At 34.2% G+C, this 20,277-nt stretch overlaps 1 long non-coding RNA gene across 1 annotated transcript; it reads left to right on the top strand.

Annotated features, from left to right (window-relative positions):
* Nucleotides 1-5,742: 5,742 nt before the first annotated feature.
* Nucleotides 5,743-9,419, top strand: LOC149918070 (uncharacterized). The gene is made up of 3 exons (XR_016466355.1): nucleotides 5,743-5,874; nucleotides 7,865-7,916; nucleotides 9,333-9,419. It is a non-coding gene; the product is annotated as an uncharacterized LOC149918070 (long non-coding RNA).
* Nucleotides 9,420-20,277: the final 10,858 nt, after the last annotated feature.

Raw genomic sequence — 20,277 nt, 5'->3', positions numbered from 1 at the left:
AGAAATTATTTGTTAAAATGCCATTGACTTTTAGCTGTTATCAATTGAAAATGCAGTATCTGGCTAAGACAAAAAAATGAGTTAATAATGACAACTTTTATTTTTATTCTTTTTATTCTCTGCACTATTTATAGAGAAAGTATCTGTTGTTTTACATTATTACATTTATGGATGTTATAACATTAACGTAGTTTCCTGTAGTGCTTTTTATCTCAGGGAAACTAGAAGTCCTTCATAATTATGTATTATGTTTACTTAGTCAAACAAACATTTTACAGTGGATTTTAAGGCTTTTGTTTGTTTGTTTGTTTGCAAATAGACACTGGCTACATTGGAAAATGTTACCTAAAACAACTATTAAATTTAAACGTGAATTTTAAAGACTGCACAAAATACCTCTCACTTGGCTCAGGTATTTTGCTGGAATCGTGACAGTTTTTAAAAGTCTGTTTTATTAATAGTTCATATAACATTTTTGTGTACTTAGAAGCCTGTATATATCTGTGCTGGATGCAGTGAAAGTCTATGCGTCACTGCTGACAGCACTAACCTGACCAAGAAAGTACTGGAGAACTTGTTTGGCAATGCTGGAATGCATGGTAGAGCAATTCATTCTGCAGCTGCAACTAGGTCACAGTGGGTGAAAGTGAGGTTAGGAAGTCAAACCTTAATGTGTGTGGTGTGGTGGGGGACTTTTAGTGTATTTGTTTGTTTGGCTGGTTGGTTTTTAATCATGGAAATAATACCCTGTTAGTGCAAACCCCAACGTGCAGTGTAGTAGCATTTATCCAAATGGTCCAATTTTAAGCCTGGAAATCCTGTTGGGTAAAATATTATCTGTTAAAAACAATTAGTAATGAAATAGGTTCTAAAAAAAATAATATAAATTCAGATCACTTAGAAAAAGATGAAAAGAGTAAGAAAGAGACATTCAAATTTCAAGCATAATTTAGATGTATTGATCTTATATATTCCTGCTTCTTACAAATCTCAATTTTAATTTCATCTCACCTGAAACAAAATTTTAGCTGATGAAATAAAGGAAGTCCCAGAAATGCAGTACTATTTAGAATTTAACATTTCACAACTGTTACTGATTTCAGGTCAGAAAAGAAAAAGTTTTGAGTATAGATCATTCTGCTTTGTTTTATTAGCTGTCTCAGTTTTTCCTGGCTCAGTTTTTCCTGGCTCAGTTTTCTAAGTTGTGAATCCCAATTCACTGTTTATGAATATGTAGGTCACTCTGAAAGTACTGCCTGCTATTTATTTCCATGGAAGTTACAACAGATACAAACAGCACAATAACACTATTTGATAGAGCAAATTTTCAGTTCAAATTCTTAGTAACTTCTATTTTTCAGTAGCATAATAAAATAGGAGGCATTACTTTTGGAGTAGCCCTCATATAAATGCTGCTAACTTTAAATTTTCAGATAAATTATTCAGTATGGTGATTTGTTATATTTTTTAGTAGATATTTTAGTATTTGGAAATCCTTACTTTAGAATTTATCTTATTTAAATTAGAATTATCCAAATCTAGTCATACAGTTTAGATCAAACTGAAATCTGGTGAATTTACAGAATGGATATCTTCCTAACTTAAGGGCTAACACAATTTTCGGATCTCAGATCATTCTTAAAGGTTTCTGGAACCTCTTCAGCCTGCTCTTTTTTTTAATTATTTTTTGGGTTTTTTTGCTCTTCTTGAAGATCAGAGAACAGAAATTTACACAACAATTTTCTCATCTATGCTGTACAGAGATGTAGCAGTGTCTTCTTACAGAACAATGTTTTGCTTCTATACCTGAAAAATGTTAGGGTCACAAGGTCATACTGGAAATTCACAGCAGCTCTTTATAAAGAATTGCTTTATTCCAGAATACCTGCTTTGATGTGTCAAGACTTACATGAATATCCTGGCTTGATTAAAATTAAATGAATGCTCATATTTTTCACCAAAGCATGGAATAGAGTTAGAAGCACAATATAAAATTCTCCATTATCCTTCTGTACAAACTAAGGCTGAGCTTTATGCAACAAGTGAGAGAACTGTGCTTTCAAGGCCATCAAATAGAAATAGATTAGTAAGGGATCATGGAAATAAAGAAAATTCAAGTTTGTATCTCAAATATGTGTTTACCTCTTTTTTTTTTTGTTGTTCCTTTTTTTTTTTTTTTCCTTTTTTTTTTTTTTTTTTCTTTTTCTATTTCTATCTATGCTTTTTTCCTAGATCCAATTAGATCTAATAGCTGGTGATGAATATAGTGACATTATTTCCTCGGCATCTCTATAGAAATAAAATGGATCAAGAAAGACTTTTCTATGAGAAGAAAAAGGTGTGTTAGTTTTTCATTTAGATCACAAACAAAATGCATTCAGTTCAGCTTATTGCTGTAGGAGCCAAATGATTTTTCAGGCACAATCCACTTACTGTTACAGTAACGATTACTGCAATTTACAGAAAAAAAAATTAAACAGATTGTAATATATGAAAGCACAGTTTGCCATTGGAAAATAACATGTATTCCTGAGTCAGCTATCCGTGGAACCAGAAGTGGCTGTGGGAGGTACAGGAGTCGTAGAAAGAAATTTATATCTTGTGGTCTGTAGCACAGACTGCTGACATTAGAGTAATAGTGTTGAGATGACATCCACATTTAAACTTGCTTCTATGGAAGCAGAAAACCTAAAACTCCTTAATTAAGACTGAGCTACACACATTTTGCAAGCAGTTCAATGCAATTGTTTAGTTAGCATTTTGTTATCTGTGATCAGAAGTGGAGCTCTACTGCCTGGAAGCCACTGATCCATAGCCAGACTATAAAAGAGCTAAGGACTACACACTGCTGTTACTGGTGTTGTGACCAAAGTTATCAGCCTCATTATGTACGCAGGTGCAGGCTAGCCTGGAAGCTGTGCTGGAGCTTGGCCATAAACTTCTTTCAGTTTCCTTTTCACACCCTGAGATCTGCTGTATGTGGTTTGTGGCTCCCGATTATATGAAGCTCCTGATAGGAGAAAAGTTGATCAGCCTGTTATATTCAGAACAAAGGAAGAACGTGTTCTGTTTTGCTTGCTTTAATTTCTTGACATTTGTGAAATTGCATTTTTTCCAGTCATTTTCCATAACTGTACAATGTTATTTGTGCAAATGTGCTGTCTTCTAGCATTTAATAGATTATATTATGTTAGGATAAGTAATTTCAATATTTAAAAGTGTGTTTACAACTTGATGTAGGATATATATATTTTTTTTAATTAAAGAAAAAAGATGAAAAGTGCAAAGTAGAAGTAAAATAAGCGTCATGCCAAATTTAAAAAATTATTTGAAGTTTTTTGGGGAAAATTTTAGTCAACTGACCATAGTTTACATTGTTAGAAATTTCATATTCTACCAAATAGTACGACACAAATAAGCAGTATATTTTTGACATTTTTCAGGTAAGTAGAATTTGAGAAATTCAGAGAGTAACTGACTTACTAACAGACAGAAAAATAACTACAATATTCTCCCAAAAAGCGTGCTTTGCAAAAAAATTTCTCTTGGTTTTCCTTTCTTTCCTTGCTATTAATTCCTTCTTCTTGAAATCTGTAGCTCAGCAACCCAAAGTACACTCTTTTGAATGTGTATAAACTGCAGTTTAGGAGTATTTATGTAGTCAAATTGTATTTTTTTTTATTGTTTAAAGAATTAAGTATCTGATCAATATGGCTATTGTTCTCTAGTTTTTCTGCTTACCTACTGGAATTACAATGTCACACAATCCCCATCATAAAGAATACAACAGTAAAAAAGGCAAATATGATTGAAGATGCTCTACTGACTTGGTAAAAAACTGACTTACATTTTACACCTAAGTATGAAATATCCATCAAGGGTTCTATTTGATTTTGTTTTCATCAAGAATGCTATTTGTTTGTGCTAGTTTTCTTATAGATTATGCTCTGTTGCCATGGAATTCAGAAAAAAAATTGACAGAGAATTCTTCTGACATCAGTTTCCGAATGATCTATTGTCTTTAACAGTAAAGGTAACTGGAAAAGGATTATCTATACTAGCATTTTCTCACATGCAGGAATTAGTTCAGGTTGAAGAAGCCTGTATATTCACAGTTCTCAGAGGGCCATTCTGATTATCTAAAGTGACTCCTCACTGTAGGCCAACAATTCTTTCATCGCATCAGTAACAAGTGACTGAGCTATGACATTATTCCAAGTACTTACTAAACATGTGAGAGGGGAAAAAAAAAGAAAGAATCTGTTGTATTTTTTTTTTTTTTTCAAATAACTGAAATACTTATTAGTAAATCCTGTCTTTTACAGGAATACTTACAGTGCCATGTCCTCATAGGTATGGTCATTCCACATTTCAGAAGTTCTATAGCAACAGCATGAATGTATCTTAACATCACAGGACTTGCCCCCGAAAGAGTGGTTGATGTAAGTAATTTTTTTTTTTTCCATTAGTTTGTACCTTGGAAATAAAAAAGGTCCAAAAGATGCAGTTGAAGCTTTGTTAGGGTTTTCTGTCAGTTTGGTAAGAAATGGCTAATTTTTGATGGTCTGACAGAATGCCATACAAGATTGCACAAAGTGACTGTAAGGTCAAATATGGAGGTACAGAGCAATCTGTAAAGAGAAGGGTAAAAAAAAAGAAAAAATGCTTTCAATACTGACAGAAGAAGTGTCCAAATAAAAGATGATGATAAAGGTCATAAATCAGACATCACAGTTGCCCCTAAGTCATCAGCTGTCAAATAAATTTTTCTTTGCCAGAAACATTCTCTGCATTTGTCAGTGCCCTGCATGCACAGGCCAAGTAGATCTCAGGGAAAGGAGCAACCAGAAGCCTGAGAGGCTCCAAGCAGAAACTGTGAGAAACAAGGCACAAATTTGCCTGTGGAACTTACCAAGAATAGTATCTTAAGGCCATCCATTTAGGACTGGTTACAATTTTCCTAACGTAAATTGTTTTCTGTTTTTATATAATAATTTGATAGACTGATTTGCTAAGGATTTCCTGAACTGAATGGAATTTTCAGTGACTTTAAAAGCAGTTGAGCAACAGTCAAAGATTTGCTGTTGCTGTCACTAATAAAAGACAAGATAAAGAGAATTAGTTGGGATATATCATTTCTTTTTTTCAAGGAAATATTAACAAATCCTTCAAATGAACATTTCTCCGGCTGTGATAAAACAACCTTTGAGATTCTTCAGGTTGGGGTCTAGAGAGATGGTTGGAAGCAGCTATCTTTAATTTGTCTTTCCTGTGTGGGAATGCACCTTTACTTTGCTTATAGCTTATGAAGTAGCAGAAAAAAAATGGCACAGAGAAGACTGAACTGACCTGAATTGCACTACGGGTGACGCAGAAAAATTACAGCGTTTTGTTTGTTTGTTTGTTTTTGATCAACTGAGAATCACAGAACAGCTTCTGGGAGCAGCAGATCTGCTGTGAAAAACTTGAAGGCGTTACATTACCATCTCTAGAATCATCTTGCATCTGTTAGTAGCTCTCCTGAAATACGCTGCACGTTACTGCTTTTATGACATGCTGCTTCTGGTTCTATACTCCTGTTAATCTTTTCCTTCAGAGTTCTTAAAGCATATATGAGGGTGCTGAGCCAGAGGCTGCAGTTTCCTGACTGTCACCTGAGCAAACTTCACAGATCGTGCAACTGAAGATCTGAGAGAAGATTCAAGGGACTACTGACATCCTTTCAATTTTCCTCAGTCTCAACAGGGTTTTCTACTCTTGCTTCTTAAGTTCAACAGAGTAAGGAAAGAATGGGAAGCACACTGTGCAGCTGAAATCAGAAGATGTGGAAGGAAGGAGAGGAAAATCGAAGGAAGCACACTTCAGAGACATATGGTACAACGCAAGATTGAAATATAAAGCCAAATGTTTAAATCATATGTAACTGGTGAACTACTCCTGCCCTGTTGTGTCTTTCTCCTGTAGCAGTTATGTTCTTTTACTCGTAATGCCTTTGAAGCACTGACTGTCATCCAGCTGACCAAGTCTACTGCACTAACTCTGCTGACTGCAACTACAACTCAAGTTTCACAAGAGTACTGTGGAACTGGAACCAAGAACCTAGCCTTTATTACACTAAGGCAATTTATAAACTGGAATCAAATGTAGTGCAGTACACAACAGGAATAGATTCATTTTACTTATCTTCTTTTTCCTCACTATTTTGCTTCTTTCCTGATACAAAATTTACTACTGGAAATCCACAGTGCAAAATTTTTCCATTTTAAGATTTCTAGAGTAACATTTGTAATGTAATTTAAAGACAGGGACCTATTTTACATCTGCTGAAATCCTATTGGCTTCTTTTTATTCATATACATTTTCCTCATTCATTTTGGGAAATCATTTTTCACCACTGTGAATGTACACAGTTTCACTGCAATTAAACATCAAGGAGTTATCAATAATTTGCATAAAATATAATACGCTTTTGAATCAAAGCTATTGACGTATTTGTAAAGATTATTATTCCTTCAGTGACTTTGGACTAGGCTTTTTGTTGATAACTAGAGGTAAGCCCATTTCTGACTTTTCCTGTTATTTAATTGCAGTAACAAACAAAATCCTCACACTGCATAGAGGCCTCCCATTTTAACAGGATGGAAGAGTGTGCAGGATGTACTAATATAACTTACTAGTCTTTGAATCCAGCAATCATTTATACATTATTCTGTAAGTTTTTGCAAAAACTGTATTTGATTTATATACATCTTGAAACGTACACTCCTTTATGAGATTTTTCTGGTTGTAAATTCCATATTCCTCTCATTGTGTTTTCATTTTTAATTTACTACAATCCCCCAAAGGCTTTCCTTTAACTAGTTTGCTTGTTGTAAATTCAGCAGTGATATTCTTTAAACAAACAGAGGCACAGAACATAATTTCCTGGTAACACTGTTTAGAAAATGGATCAGAATAAAGACCCAAGGCTATTCTGATGATGAATTAATTATAAGATTCCAGGAAAAACAATATATTGACATTTTACAAGTTTGGGAATGCAACCTTGTATAACGTTAAACACTAATAAAGGGTTTTTTCTGCTTACAGTATGAATAAAGATTTAGCTCTCTAAAAATCAGAAATATTTCAGCATAATGTAAATAGCAACTTCTTATACTTCTCCATTTAAATTACGGAAATCTATATTTTGTAAACAGAAGAAAGTACCTTAAACTACTGAGTCCATGCTAAGATATTTTGACTGGCCTTTTCTCTCATGGAACTTTTGCCTTAATAGTAAAAATTTTTCAATCTTTTATCATTAGATTTATCAAGAAAAAAAAACAACTTACATTAATATATGTTCTTTCTTTTGCTTTTTCAGTATCAGATTGTTCCATTTCTGACTTTCATAGTGATGATTTTTGAAGTTATCTATAATATTCATATACTTAGATGTCCTTTGCTGAGCAAGTTACAAATATTTAAAACTCTCACAAGACCTATAAAATCAAGGTATTTTATTCTCATTTTCTTTGCGAGAACAGAGACAAATGTACCCAAACCCAGACTACCAAAAGGGGTGCAATTCTCGTTGAAATTAGTAGGAATTAGATTTCTAATATGTCTTTCAATATTTTATTGAATGAAATAAAGCTGCTGATGGTTTTTGGTAGCAAGGACAAACAATGTAAATAAGAACTGCATGTATTAGAAGTAAAGCCCTGTAGCAATTTTATAATTTTTACTAGGTGTTTAAGTTCTTTTGAGATATATATAGATTTTTTTTTTTTTTCACCCACAGTAGAACCTAATTAGTATTAAGAATCTTTTATTACAATTGTATGTCTCTTATTAAATTTATATTTTTCTTTTCCCATAGGGGTTGAATCCAAGCATTCCTTTACTATTACAAGCATTTGTTGCAATTGGAAGTGAGTAAACTGACTACCCTTCTTGTTTACTTACCTTCTCCTGACTTCTTCACACAGTTTTCAAAATCTTATCCATTTTCATAATTTTTATTGTTTAATGTTCCTCACTACTCCTCCTCATCAAGATCAATAATGTTCTTAGTGAGAACTCTGTTTCTTAATGAGCTCAACTAGCAGGAAAGTTTTGGTCCTCTTTTCATTTTAATTGTGTCAATATTTATATATTTTTTATCAAGCTAGAGTGCACATATACATACATATATACACCCTGTCTCTTTAATGTTTTATGGCTTTTTAATGGTCTACCTTTTTCCTTCCACATTATTATCTGATGTTACGCAGTACTGGCTTTGATCTTGGAGAAAACAGAGTATTTTGGTTAAATGACTGCCTCCAGTCTGAATTTTTGGTTGTGGCTCCAGCTTGTTTTATGCAGATTGGTACCATCCTGGGCAATACTGTAATTGCAGATTAGGTTTTCTAAAATACCTACCAACAACCAACAGTTTATATTCCATGTTTAAGGTCAGCCTGAATGCTGAAAATGAACTCTCAGTGCAAAAGTAAAGTTGTTAGAGTAATTTTAAAAAATAGCTAAGCATTTTACTTTTGGAAAATCATTACTATTAAAAAATATAAATATTTCTGTGAATTAGTAACAATATTGTACTATCGTCATACAGCTATTAGTTCAAGCAAAAGACTGAAAGAAAAGAAACAGCTTTATGGGTCTGGGCAGTGCATTTATTTTTCAGTCTGGGCTCTCAGCATGCTCCATTTACACAAGAGAAAACCCTTCAATTATAAGATTCTTAATTTACCCAGGAAATTTCATAAGGAAAATGATTAATTACTTTAAGCAATCAGTTTTACAGATAATCACAGTTCTTTATTTAAACTGAAAAAGCAAAAGGGGATCTCATGAATAAAACATAGAGGGGAAAAAAAAGAAAAAAATAGCTTTCAATTCAATAAGTATGAACTCAGCATTGAAGTATTTCTTCAAATAGGCAAATCTTGTTAAAATTATGCTCCTCTTCTTATTAGCTATTAACTATAGAATTATTCTGTATTAATACAGTTGGAACATGGGCTTCAAGTGTAATAAAAAAATCAAGTTTCTGTTAAAATGGTTCATTGCTACATATTCTTTAATATTTTTTTTAATGGGTCCAATCGATCCTAATAACCATAACCAATAACCAAAAACTGAAAATAGAAGAAAACCGGTACTGAGAAGCAGAAGAGAGGTCTTGTAGTTATGTATACTTGATTTGTATGTGGTGACTTCCTTTTCATACAGGTATCTCGTCCAAAAAGGATGAGAAAGTCTTTGTCTTCCTGGGCAAAACATGACATGGGAGGTGTATGCTTGCATCTTCTGAAACTCATAGAATTTTCTCTCTCTCAAATCAGTGCTGTCTTTGGACTCTGCATGCTAATCCAGGATTATACAAGCAGAAGAGGAGTTCCAGGAGTGGCTTTTATTATTAGCTGGCTATTGCTCAGGTAATTCAAGAACAACTGGGTAGAAACACAATCATAGATATCAAAGTAATTTCTGCATGAAAACCCAAGGCACTTATGATAACGCATCATGAACAGACATGCATCAGAAATGCTATTTGCAACTCAAATGCCTAAATTGTTTGGTAGGTCTTCAGCACTGGTAGTCTCAGTAACATTGGAATGGACTATTCCAGACATTGGAAGAAAATAGAGAAGGAAAGCTTTCCCAAACTTCAGCAATCAAATTCCTGTGGTATCCGCCATGTTGTCTGATGTTGCTGAGTAATTTATCTGCTGCAAGATATATTTGTTTTTACTACTAATGGACGAGGAATTGTTGTGACCTGAGACAGAGCAGGCCAATGTTTTCTTGAGCACTGAAGTTTACACTGCAGTTATTGGGGCAGAGTACAAGAAACATCATCTGATAGATTGATAACTGTTTGCACTGATTGACATGAAAAAAAACCCACATAATTTCAAATGTACATAAAGGTGTAGTAACTGCAGAAATTTACTATATTAGGAGAAATAGAATTCATAACCACCCAGATCGTGTTTACATGCATTGACTTAAACACACGGGGCTTTTCTTATCTGGGTAAATGACAGAGAGTTAGGCATCTATTTGCATTGGTAGATGATATTGCCATTCTGCTACACTTCTACTGGTAAAACTTTCTGAATAATTTTTTTCAAGCAGTCAGGTTTCAGCTGAGAGGCATCTAACCCATGGCATTAACATTTGTCATTCTATAGGTCTGACGGTCAGGATTTTTTCTTTTTTCTTTTTTTCTTAAATTTTCATTTGTAGTACAATTGTATAACTTGATAGGAATTCTTTCTGGTGACTGTGGACATGTAAGATTTTTTTTTTTTTTCTTTTAGTAAGAATTATTTTAACTTCTCTTAGAAACAAGAGTTCATATATAAAATATTTCTTGGTAGAAAATCTGTCTCCCCTAAAGAATATTTTTGATTTCTGTTTTTGTATTGATTCAGTCCCTAAGGATAACACATCTATTTGGATCTGTGGCTTGAGTGGGTTTGTAGGCTCAACTTAAAGGTCAGATTTGAGTGATGGGGTGTGACAATGAAGAGGGTGGTAAAAACTTATCTGAAAGCTACTACACATTTGCAACGATGACTGCCTAAGCCCCTAAAAGAGGAAGAACTCCTTCTGTATTCTCCTCTTCCTTCAAAAAAACAAATGAACAAAACAAAAAATACTACCAAAACAAAAAGAACAAAAAAAAAAAAAAAAAAAAAACACACTCCATGTCTGTATCCATGAATTATATGAATTATGCACAATCTTGAATCAAACCATTACTCTTTTCATTTGGGTGTATATGTTAATGAAGAGTGTTACTGATTTGTCAGCTGCTTGCAAAGTCACCACAGCTATCAGTCTTTATTTTCTTCCCTGTTTCTAGCTCACAGCATACATTCAGTGCTCCCCATTCTTTCTATCCTAGTTATGTATGCTAGAGAAGAATGAAATGCGTGGTTGGTTAATCCCCTTACTCCTAAGGGAAAGCAGAATACTTCTTCACAAGAAAGTAGCCTACAAGCACATTTTTGATGAGAGCATTTTTAGTCCTTACTTTTCTCGTACCCTCAGTTTGCCTGTGACCTTGAGTCAAATAATCTTTTCATTTATTTCCAACATGAGTCCCTGTCTGTCACAGTGCTGCAGAGCTGCACACAAAGCTCCTTCCAGTTGTCTAAATAGGGTCTTTCCTGCCTTTCCTGATGAGACAATGTGTATCAGACATGCAGAGCAATATCTACCATGTGTCCTCCTCAATGTTCCCATGTTCTCTTAAGGTGTTGTAGTGTTGACCTAAGACTTGGTTCACTAAAGCCCAATCCACTGTATTTTGAGCTGTCTGAGCTGTGCTGATGCCTTTGTGCTCCATCTAGTATATATGCTCTGTGTGCTTGCACTACTGTCACTGCCTTAAGCATTGCTTTATATAGATCAAGCATTTTGCAAGTACCAGTTCTATCTAGAGAGATGCTTGCAAAGCAATGGGTTATATATATATATATTGCAAAATGTAGGTTTAATTTAGGATGAATGGCTGATTTATGTGATATTTTTTCAATGGGAAGATCTCTATGTGATCTCTCTTTGATATCCTTGTTTTAATACTTTTTTGTTGTTGCTCTAAATCTTTGTTTTATATTTAATTTGAAACAAACAAACAAAACACAGCAATGACTTCTAATGATTTGATCTAGATTTTTATCACCTGGGTCTGGGTGATGCTGCTAAAAACAAAATGAGATGCCAGACAGCATAGACTTTAAATTTCTGTTTTCTTTTTCACTAACAAGTACCTGCTGTTGATGCAAAAAAGATAAGAAGAGAAAGATCTAAAGGCTTTTATAATAACATTTTAATTTAAAGAGCCTGCAAACTGAGCATAACCTGAAAGTACGGTCTGAGACAGTTTTGTATGTTTTATTATTAACCAAGCGTCTGCTTCTTGTGGAGAAATGGGGTCCAGGAAACATTTCTGTAGCAATCATCTTTTTAAACAATCATAGAATCACCAAGGCTGGAAAAGACCTCTATGATCATCCAGTCCAACCATCCACCTTTCACCAATATTTCCCATTAAACCATGTCAACTCAGTGCAACATCTAATTTTTCTTGAGCACATCCAGGGACAGTGATTCAATCAGGTGCAATTCATTCCAGCACCTAACCATGCTTTCAGAGTAGAAATGTTTCCCAATGTCCAACCTAAATCTTCCCTGATACAACATGAAGAAATTCCCTGTTATTCTATCACTAGTTATATGGGAAAAGAGGCCAAATGCTACCTTGCCTCCTTTCAGGTAGTTGTAGAGAGGGATAAGGTCACACCTGAGCCTCCTGTTCTCCAGACTAAATAATCTCAGTTCCCTCAGCCACTCCTCATCAGGCCCCTCACCAGATTCATTGTCCTCTTCTGGACATGTTCCAGGGCCTTGATGTCTTTCTTGCAGTGAGGGGCCCAAAATAATACAGTACTCGAGGTGCAGCCTCACCAGGGCTGAGACAGAGGGATGATCACTTCCCTGCTCCTGCTGACAATGCCATTTTTTATATGAGCCAGGATGCGATTGGTCTTCTTGGCTACCTGGGCACACTGCTGGCTCATGTTCAGCCAAGCATCGACCAATACCCCCAGGTCTATTTCCTCTACACAGTGTTTCAGCCTCTCTGCCCCAAGGCTGTAGTATTGCCTAGTATTGTTGTGGCCAAAGACCTGGCACTTGGTCTCCTTGAACTTCATTCCATTGGCCTCAGCCCATTGATTCAATCTGTTCAGATCCCTATGTAGGACCTTCCTACCCCAAAGCAGATTAACACTTACTCCTAACAAAACAAAACATGTTTTATACTGACATAGCCATTTGAGGAAAGATGCAGCACAAAGCACCTTAGACAATTATTATTTCAAAAATTTTAGAAACTATTGAACTTCACTTGGTGCAAATCACAAAGAAATTACTGGAATATATGGAACTGCATGGAGACTCCTTATGTTCAATACTTTTTTTTTTCTCTTATGCCTATACCACAGGATATGGAAGGTTTTTTGTTTGTTTGTTTGTTTGTTTGTTTTACTGCTGAATAAATTTACTCTGGAAAAAATAAGCTTAGGTAGATGTTCCATGATTCCTTGAAATAAAAGTAAACAAAATAGCCTTATTTTTATTTGTTAATCTGGTTCCTCCCAAGTCTTTTACCTGTTAGCTTTGAGTTGCTAAACTTACAAAAGACTTTCAGAAAAAAAACTAACCCAAGTGAGGAAGTTGTAGGAATACATGCTCCAGGCTAAGAAATCAGAGAAAGTATATTTAGCACTGTGATATTTTTACTAGAAGTAGTTAAGTTCTCAATTCCAATGCCATTTTGTATATGTATATGTATATGTATACAATAATGTGTCTCTAACATTAAATATTTCACTAACAGCAAAATCACAATTGTGTTTTATGTATAATCAAAGTTTCCAGAAAGTTTTTAACTTCAGTTTATTGTTTGCTGAAGCTTGCACGAGGTGCACTGTTCTAGCCTCCAAATGCAACAGGGACACTAATGGACAGGCTGTAGTCGAAGGCAGTGGTGACCATATTTATCTTATTATGATGCACAAAGATGAAATAAATGTGGAAATAAGCTGTTATGAAAAGGAGACATGAGAAGATTATGTATCAGAAAAGTGAAAAGTCAGTAATGGCTTTTGTTAGGATGCTGTGACAACTGGCTAAATGTTGTGAAATGTGGGCAGACAAAGGAGATAAAACTGGGGATTCATTGGTAATTGGTACTGCTGATAAGGAGCTGTCATTAAGGTCCAGAGTAAGATCTGATAGCAGAGGAAGCTATTCATCTAACTCAACACATTCAGTTCATTAGCAAACAAACGCTGATCCAGGGAACTGCTAAAAGGGTGGACATGTTTGCACATAGTGGGGAAAAAAAAAGAAAAGAATGCATTGCATAAAGATAATGGAGGTAACAGTGATGTGTGTGTAGCATAAACAAGCAAGCATGCATTCATCCACAAAGTAGAATGGCGAAAAATTCCAGCATATACCAGAATGTGCAGAAAGCAAGGAGATGTTTGTTAGCATAAAAACAAAGGGAAAAATATGAGAACTATAAAATGATAAATTATATATAAAATTTTGCATGCTGGGCTACATAACGCCAACATAAAAATCATGATGCTCTAGCCTCAATTTGACTTCAGTGGAGCTATGACAGCTTTCAGAGTCCTTAGTCTGAAATTTTATACAGTAGTCTGAAACCTACTCCAGAATTTCCAAATAGTTTTATAAGTATTCAGAATATTCAGAGTTACTGCTCTTATTCTGATGTCCCCCATACATTTACACATTTCATAGAGCTATAAAATTAATGCTAGATGAAGGTTTTTCACTGCCTCCCCACTTATGCTTCACCTCTGCTCTAGAAATATTTCAGAGAAGAGTGATCAGGAGTTACGCAAAAGTACAAATATTTTTATAAATTGATATGTATTTCTGAATCTTTGTGTGTGTTAACACAAGGAAGGCACAATTTAGTCATTAAGTTTAGTTTCTGTAAATTTCCTATATTCATTTACTGAGACTGTATATTATTTGGCTGGCCAAATTGATAAGAGCTAGATTCTTGATAATTGTGAAATTATCAGAATTTGCTACATAGATGTACAAACTACAAATAACAGGATCTAATCCCATTTCTTGTTTTTAAGCAGTATCCTGGTTTGCATCAAGTGCTTGAAATAACAGGTAATACAATCTGTTAAATGTTAGCTAACGTAGAGTTTTGTACCTTATAATGAACGCTAAGGGATTTAAATTAGTCACACCACTCTAGATTAAGGTGAGGACCTGTAAGAGTGTTCCGGATTTGTGTATCCGAAGGAAAATTCATGACAACTTGAAGTAACTATGAGTTTCCTAAAGGACAGCTTGCTATCTTTTTATGTGTTCATTCAATTAAATTTAAAAACTAGAAAACAAAAATGCCCTCCAGTGCTCTGAGACCCTGCAACAGAGATTTGAAAAAGAATAAATGTGAGTTATACAATTATCACTGCTGCATCGGTAGCAGATGGTTAGGTATTGTCTTGTTTGATTTTTGAAGCTTCCTAACAAAAATATATCTATTTCTATACTGATCATTGGCCTTATTCACCTTTTTATTGTTTACACTTAAAATGCTATTTTGAAGTGGGAAAAAAAAAAAAAATCACTTTTAAAGAATCGGAACCCTTGTCATTGTTCTTCACTGCACTCTGGATGTTATCCACAGTGTAAATGTTATAAAGGGAATAATGATACAATTTATATTCCTTCTGGATCCAAATTAGCAGGTTCTTTGAGGTAAAATGTGGATGAATTTCCCGTAACCAGACTGAAGTCACAAACAAGATAGATAAAAAGTGCCTGCGGTTATCTTCAAATGAAGTTACATTGCAATTGTGTCCAATATTCTTTATTACAAGGTGAAGACACTCAGAGCAAATAGAAAGTGATGGTTTTTTTCATTCTCTATAGCCTTTGTTATCATTTTGCCTTGTAATCTTATGTATACATATGAAACAGAAAAAAACCCAACCTTTTGAAAATGGTATTTTAAACTATTTATAACCTTTATTTCCTTAGAAAGCTACCTAGCATTTGAAATTTGAAGGGTCTAGGGTTATTTTGTTGTTGTTTTTTGTTGTTGTTGTTGTTCGATTATTTGTTTATTTTACTAGCTAGAAGTACATGCTATCATCTAACTGCAGCTATCATCTAACTGCATCAAGCTTCTTACAATGTTTGTGGTTACCAACAAATTACATGGCCAGGGCCAGCACGCCATCCACCATGCTCCCCTTGTACATAGTTCACTCTTTTTTACTCTGTGTTTTGCCCTTGGAGAAAGCTATGGCTATTCTCACTTCCCAGTGCAACCATCTGAGAAGCCCGGGTCTGATTACATTTCACTCTTTCTCTAATAATTTTTTTATAAGGAAGAATAATATCCCATAGGACCCTGCTTTCTTTTCATGGTCCCCAATATATTGCACATCATTCATCTCATACAGACTATGTCGGTAATTACCTTCTTGATTGCACCATACAAGTTCCCAATATCCAGGTCAACAACTCATACTATGTGCTCAGTTTCCTTTCTGTAATGGCAATAGGGTTTTTTTTGTTGGTTTTTGTTGTTGTTGTTTGGTTGGTTTGGTTTGTTTTTTTTTTACTTGAGATTGTAGAGTACGTCTTATACACTGGTCCTTAATCTGGATTTGAAAATGCTCCTGTTCATAACAGTACAGACTGCTGTGAAGTAATTCAGGTATGGGAGTGTATTTCATGTTTGACTTCTGCTATATTACCTTGCTGTTTGGGCATATACTACTACATATGTCGAAACATAATTATATTGTTAAGATTGAAATTATCAAGAGAAATTAATGTTAAAATGCTGTCAGAGTGAAGTACTTTGGCTACTACTTATCTATTCATTATTTTAAAGTTTATCCTAATAGAAACTCTACTGCACAAATCATGGATATGTATATATTAAATATATATCTTTAATGAAAAACGTGGATAGTTCTTTTTCTAGATGTGTTATCTTCCATACCAGATTGTTTTGTTTCCAATATATTTCAATATATACTATAAGCTTACCTTTACTCATAAACAAAAGTTTAAAGCAAATTCTAGTGATTTTATTACACAGAATTACTTGAAATGAATGTTATATGCTTACCAAATACAACATTAAAATAAGCTGAACATGAAATATATTGCAAATGCCAATATTTTCACCAGAAACTAACAGACACATAAATTACAATCAGGTTAGATGTGAGTGTATTATTTTTACTGTGATATCCTGGCAAAATGATTTGAAAAAAATACCTTGTAGTCTTCAGTATGCTTGCTATTCTTACTATAGCATAGAAAGTAGGAGTGATGAAAATGATATCAAATCTGACACATTCAAGTACAGCTGGACATGAGATAGGCAATAGAATCAATTGAATCAATAACAAGTGCATTTAAAAGTCTATTTTGACAGGAACATAAGAAAACTGAGAAGCTCGATTATGAAATTAAATAGCATTTAAAAATATGGCTTTTCTAGGCTTCATTATTTGTTTAAAAAACAACAACAACAACAAAAATACGTCTTCACAATGTGTTTTATCTACTCATTTTTGCAGATGTGCATTGGTACTATTTAAATGTATGTTATTACTAAAAAAACTCCATCTTAATGAAATTTATATATACTTTCAAAACAGAGAATTTGTGTTAAAAGGAATCAGAGATCATGCTGAGATGTTGGAGTGATTGGCAGCAACATGAACCATAGAATATAGGTAAGTTAGCCATTCTTTCTCCTCCCCTAGCCTGTAATAATCTTGCAAACTGTTTTGTCATTTCATTCCATTCTGTTATTTACAAGCATACTGTGTGAAAAAGCCATTCCAAAATGAAAGGAGAAATGTAGGCTGTGAAATGTGTACATAGCATTACAGTATTTTTCTTAGCTGGTTCATCAGGCAACAGAAAAACAGCCTTGAACACTCTTGTCAAAAAGGAATAGGTTTAAAAACACATTGGCTTTGATCTCACCGTGGCATAATATCCTAAATTATGTTTCATTGCTTAGATATTGCTTTCAGTATTAGTTTTTTTTTTTTTTTCCAGAAAAGGATTCAAGAATGTCTTCACACTTTCCTATATTATGGTGACTACATGCTTTCTAAATATTTATTACTCCAATTGTTCATATGTTCTGCAAAGTTTCTATTTAAGGTTTACCACATCTGATCAACTTTTTCATTTCACTTTCTTTTAGATTTGGTATATTTGAATGCAGAGGAAAATTACTACTGAAGATTAACTAATTAACTAAAAATAATAGTTCTTACTGAGTTTACTATACTCCAATCAATAAACCTGTTTATAGTCCTTCAAAAAAGCCTGATGTCTTTGTAAAATACGCATATTTAAGGAAAGTTGAAATGAACAGAATTCTTCATAATAATTCCTCTTTGAAGTGTGATCTTGTTAATTTTTGTGTACAGTCCAGCTGACAATATCTTGCCTTGTAAAACAAAGGGCAAGTGCATAGTTTTTGAAATAATTCTTGCCTTCCTGGTGAAATTAATTTGATTTTGATTGAAGAAAAGTTTGAGAACTTTGTTACTCCACATGACTGTACGCTTTATCTGGCACAACCAGGCAGAATAGTCAAGAAAGGGAACTCAGAGCTGAGCTGCTCACCACTGCTAATAAAACATACAGTAAGGTTAAGTTAAAGGAATACGATGGTCTACTGTTTTAGATTCAGGTGAAAAATAAACAAGCAAAACTTCCATAGCAGTTAGTATACTCATTTTGTTGTTGTTGTTGTTTTAGTTTTTTTTCACATACTCTCAAGATAGATTTAATTGTAACAGAAGTTCCAAATACAATGTTAACAGGCAGTCTTTCCCTAAAGGCTGTGACACAGAATATGTCTGTTATTATTAAGATCTAGCTGTAACCCATGCATCTGTTAATCTTCTTGTATGTGCCATAACAGGTTATTTGTAACTGAAGGCTGAGTCAAAGAAATAATTTCTTTCTTATAATAACCTTCCATGAATACAGTCTATCTTTGATTTTTAAAGATAAGAGGCTCTATACATTTATGTGACCTTTCATTTAGAGAAACAGTCTAGCTTTTTTGCTGGCTTTTTGTATTTCTGATTCCTAAGAGAATATACTCTAAATGAAGCAGTGTGCTTTACGCTTCTAAGATGCATCCTTTAAAATTCATTTCAGTGAGTTTTAATGAAATGCATTGCAGGCATCTGAAGAGGGGAAAAACAAGTCATGAGCAACAAACCACAATCTTTCAACATATTTTGCATCCCATTCAGGCAGATGTTTGGCCTCAAGACATGTAAAGTGAATGGATTTGATTCTCTGTTGGTCTCCCTGCAATTTGAACTGGATAGATGAAAGAAGCTTAGCAGGAAATTAGTAAAATGAAGGGACTAGATAAGCAAAAGAAAAATGCTGGAGAATATTGTAATATGTAAATCTGAGACTAGTTATGTTTTCTATCAATTATTGTATAAATTCTACTAAAATGTAGACATAGTAATAAATAACTTTTCTACAAGGATGTGATAACTCTATTAAGAGAGATTAATACTTCTAATGATGGATGAGATTTATTTCATTTGTTTAAAATTGTAAGACTAGATTCTTATCGTCTAATCTTTGATGAGACTGAGTGAATAAGAGCAGAAAGTTGTTTTTCTGGTCTTATTCACTCAGACTCATCAAAGATGTGTTGTAGTGTACTGGATACATTGTTTGATTGCAAAGTGTATATTATTGCCTTAACAGAGAACAATTTTACTAAAAGTCAGTTGAATCTGGCAGTTGGTTGGCAGGCCCAGGGCAAAATCTGAAGTACCTTAATTAATTCCCCCAACTCAATTATTGCAGTCCCTTAAAACTGCACTGTCTACTGTGTCAGTACAGATGGCAAGATAGTAAAATACCTCAGAATAATAACCCCAAAATACCACATAAGATGTTGAGGAAATTAGCTAAGAAAGGTAGATGCAGGCATATGCCCGACCACTGGGCACTCTGTAAACCTGAGAAGTGCAACCCTATGGTCAGTCAGCAACTAACTCCACCCATGTGAGAACAAGGGCTGTGTACATACTACACATTCTATGACTGTGTAGTGACAGAATGACTAAACTGGCCTCATCCTAACTAGAAAAACACCACAGGAAGGAAAAATTTCATTTTAAGTATTATTGGAAAATATTTTGATCACCGGCTCAAGACAAAGGAGATCTGACTTTATCTATACAGGAGATAAAGACCAAATTATTTCTTTTCTTCCATCTTGCAAATACAAAGTACTAAAATGGAAGACTATTTTAAATTCTCAGAATATTGTTTATACAATTATCTGGGTAAAATTTATTTCTGTAATAACAGTAATGGAGGTTTCTGAAAAAAAAAAAAAAATAAAAGCACTATAGAAGGTGAGAGAAGAATTGCCCTTTTTTTGGCTCAACAGCCAAGAATGGTACTCCAACCATAATCATTGCTGGTAGAGCCCATCCGTTAAGTAACAAAGTAAATCAGATGCTGCAAGTTTCCAGTGATCTCAGGAAAGGAAAGCACTGAGAAAAGGTGAATAGTGGCAAGAAGGTCACTTCAATGGCCTAACAGAGCTGTTTCTCAGTGTAACCTGCTCCTGTGTTAGTCCCTTCCCATTCAGCACTATGAATAAAATGTAAAATGGAC

This window comes from Phasianus colchicus, chromosome 4, assembly GCF_987193195.1.
Source record: "Phasianus colchicus chromosome 4, bPhaCol1.hap1.1, whole genome shotgun sequence".
Lineage (NCBI taxonomy): Eukaryota > Metazoa > Chordata > Aves > Galliformes > Phasianidae > Phasianus > Phasianus colchicus.
This window is presented reverse-complemented; position numbering and strand designations above follow the sequence as displayed.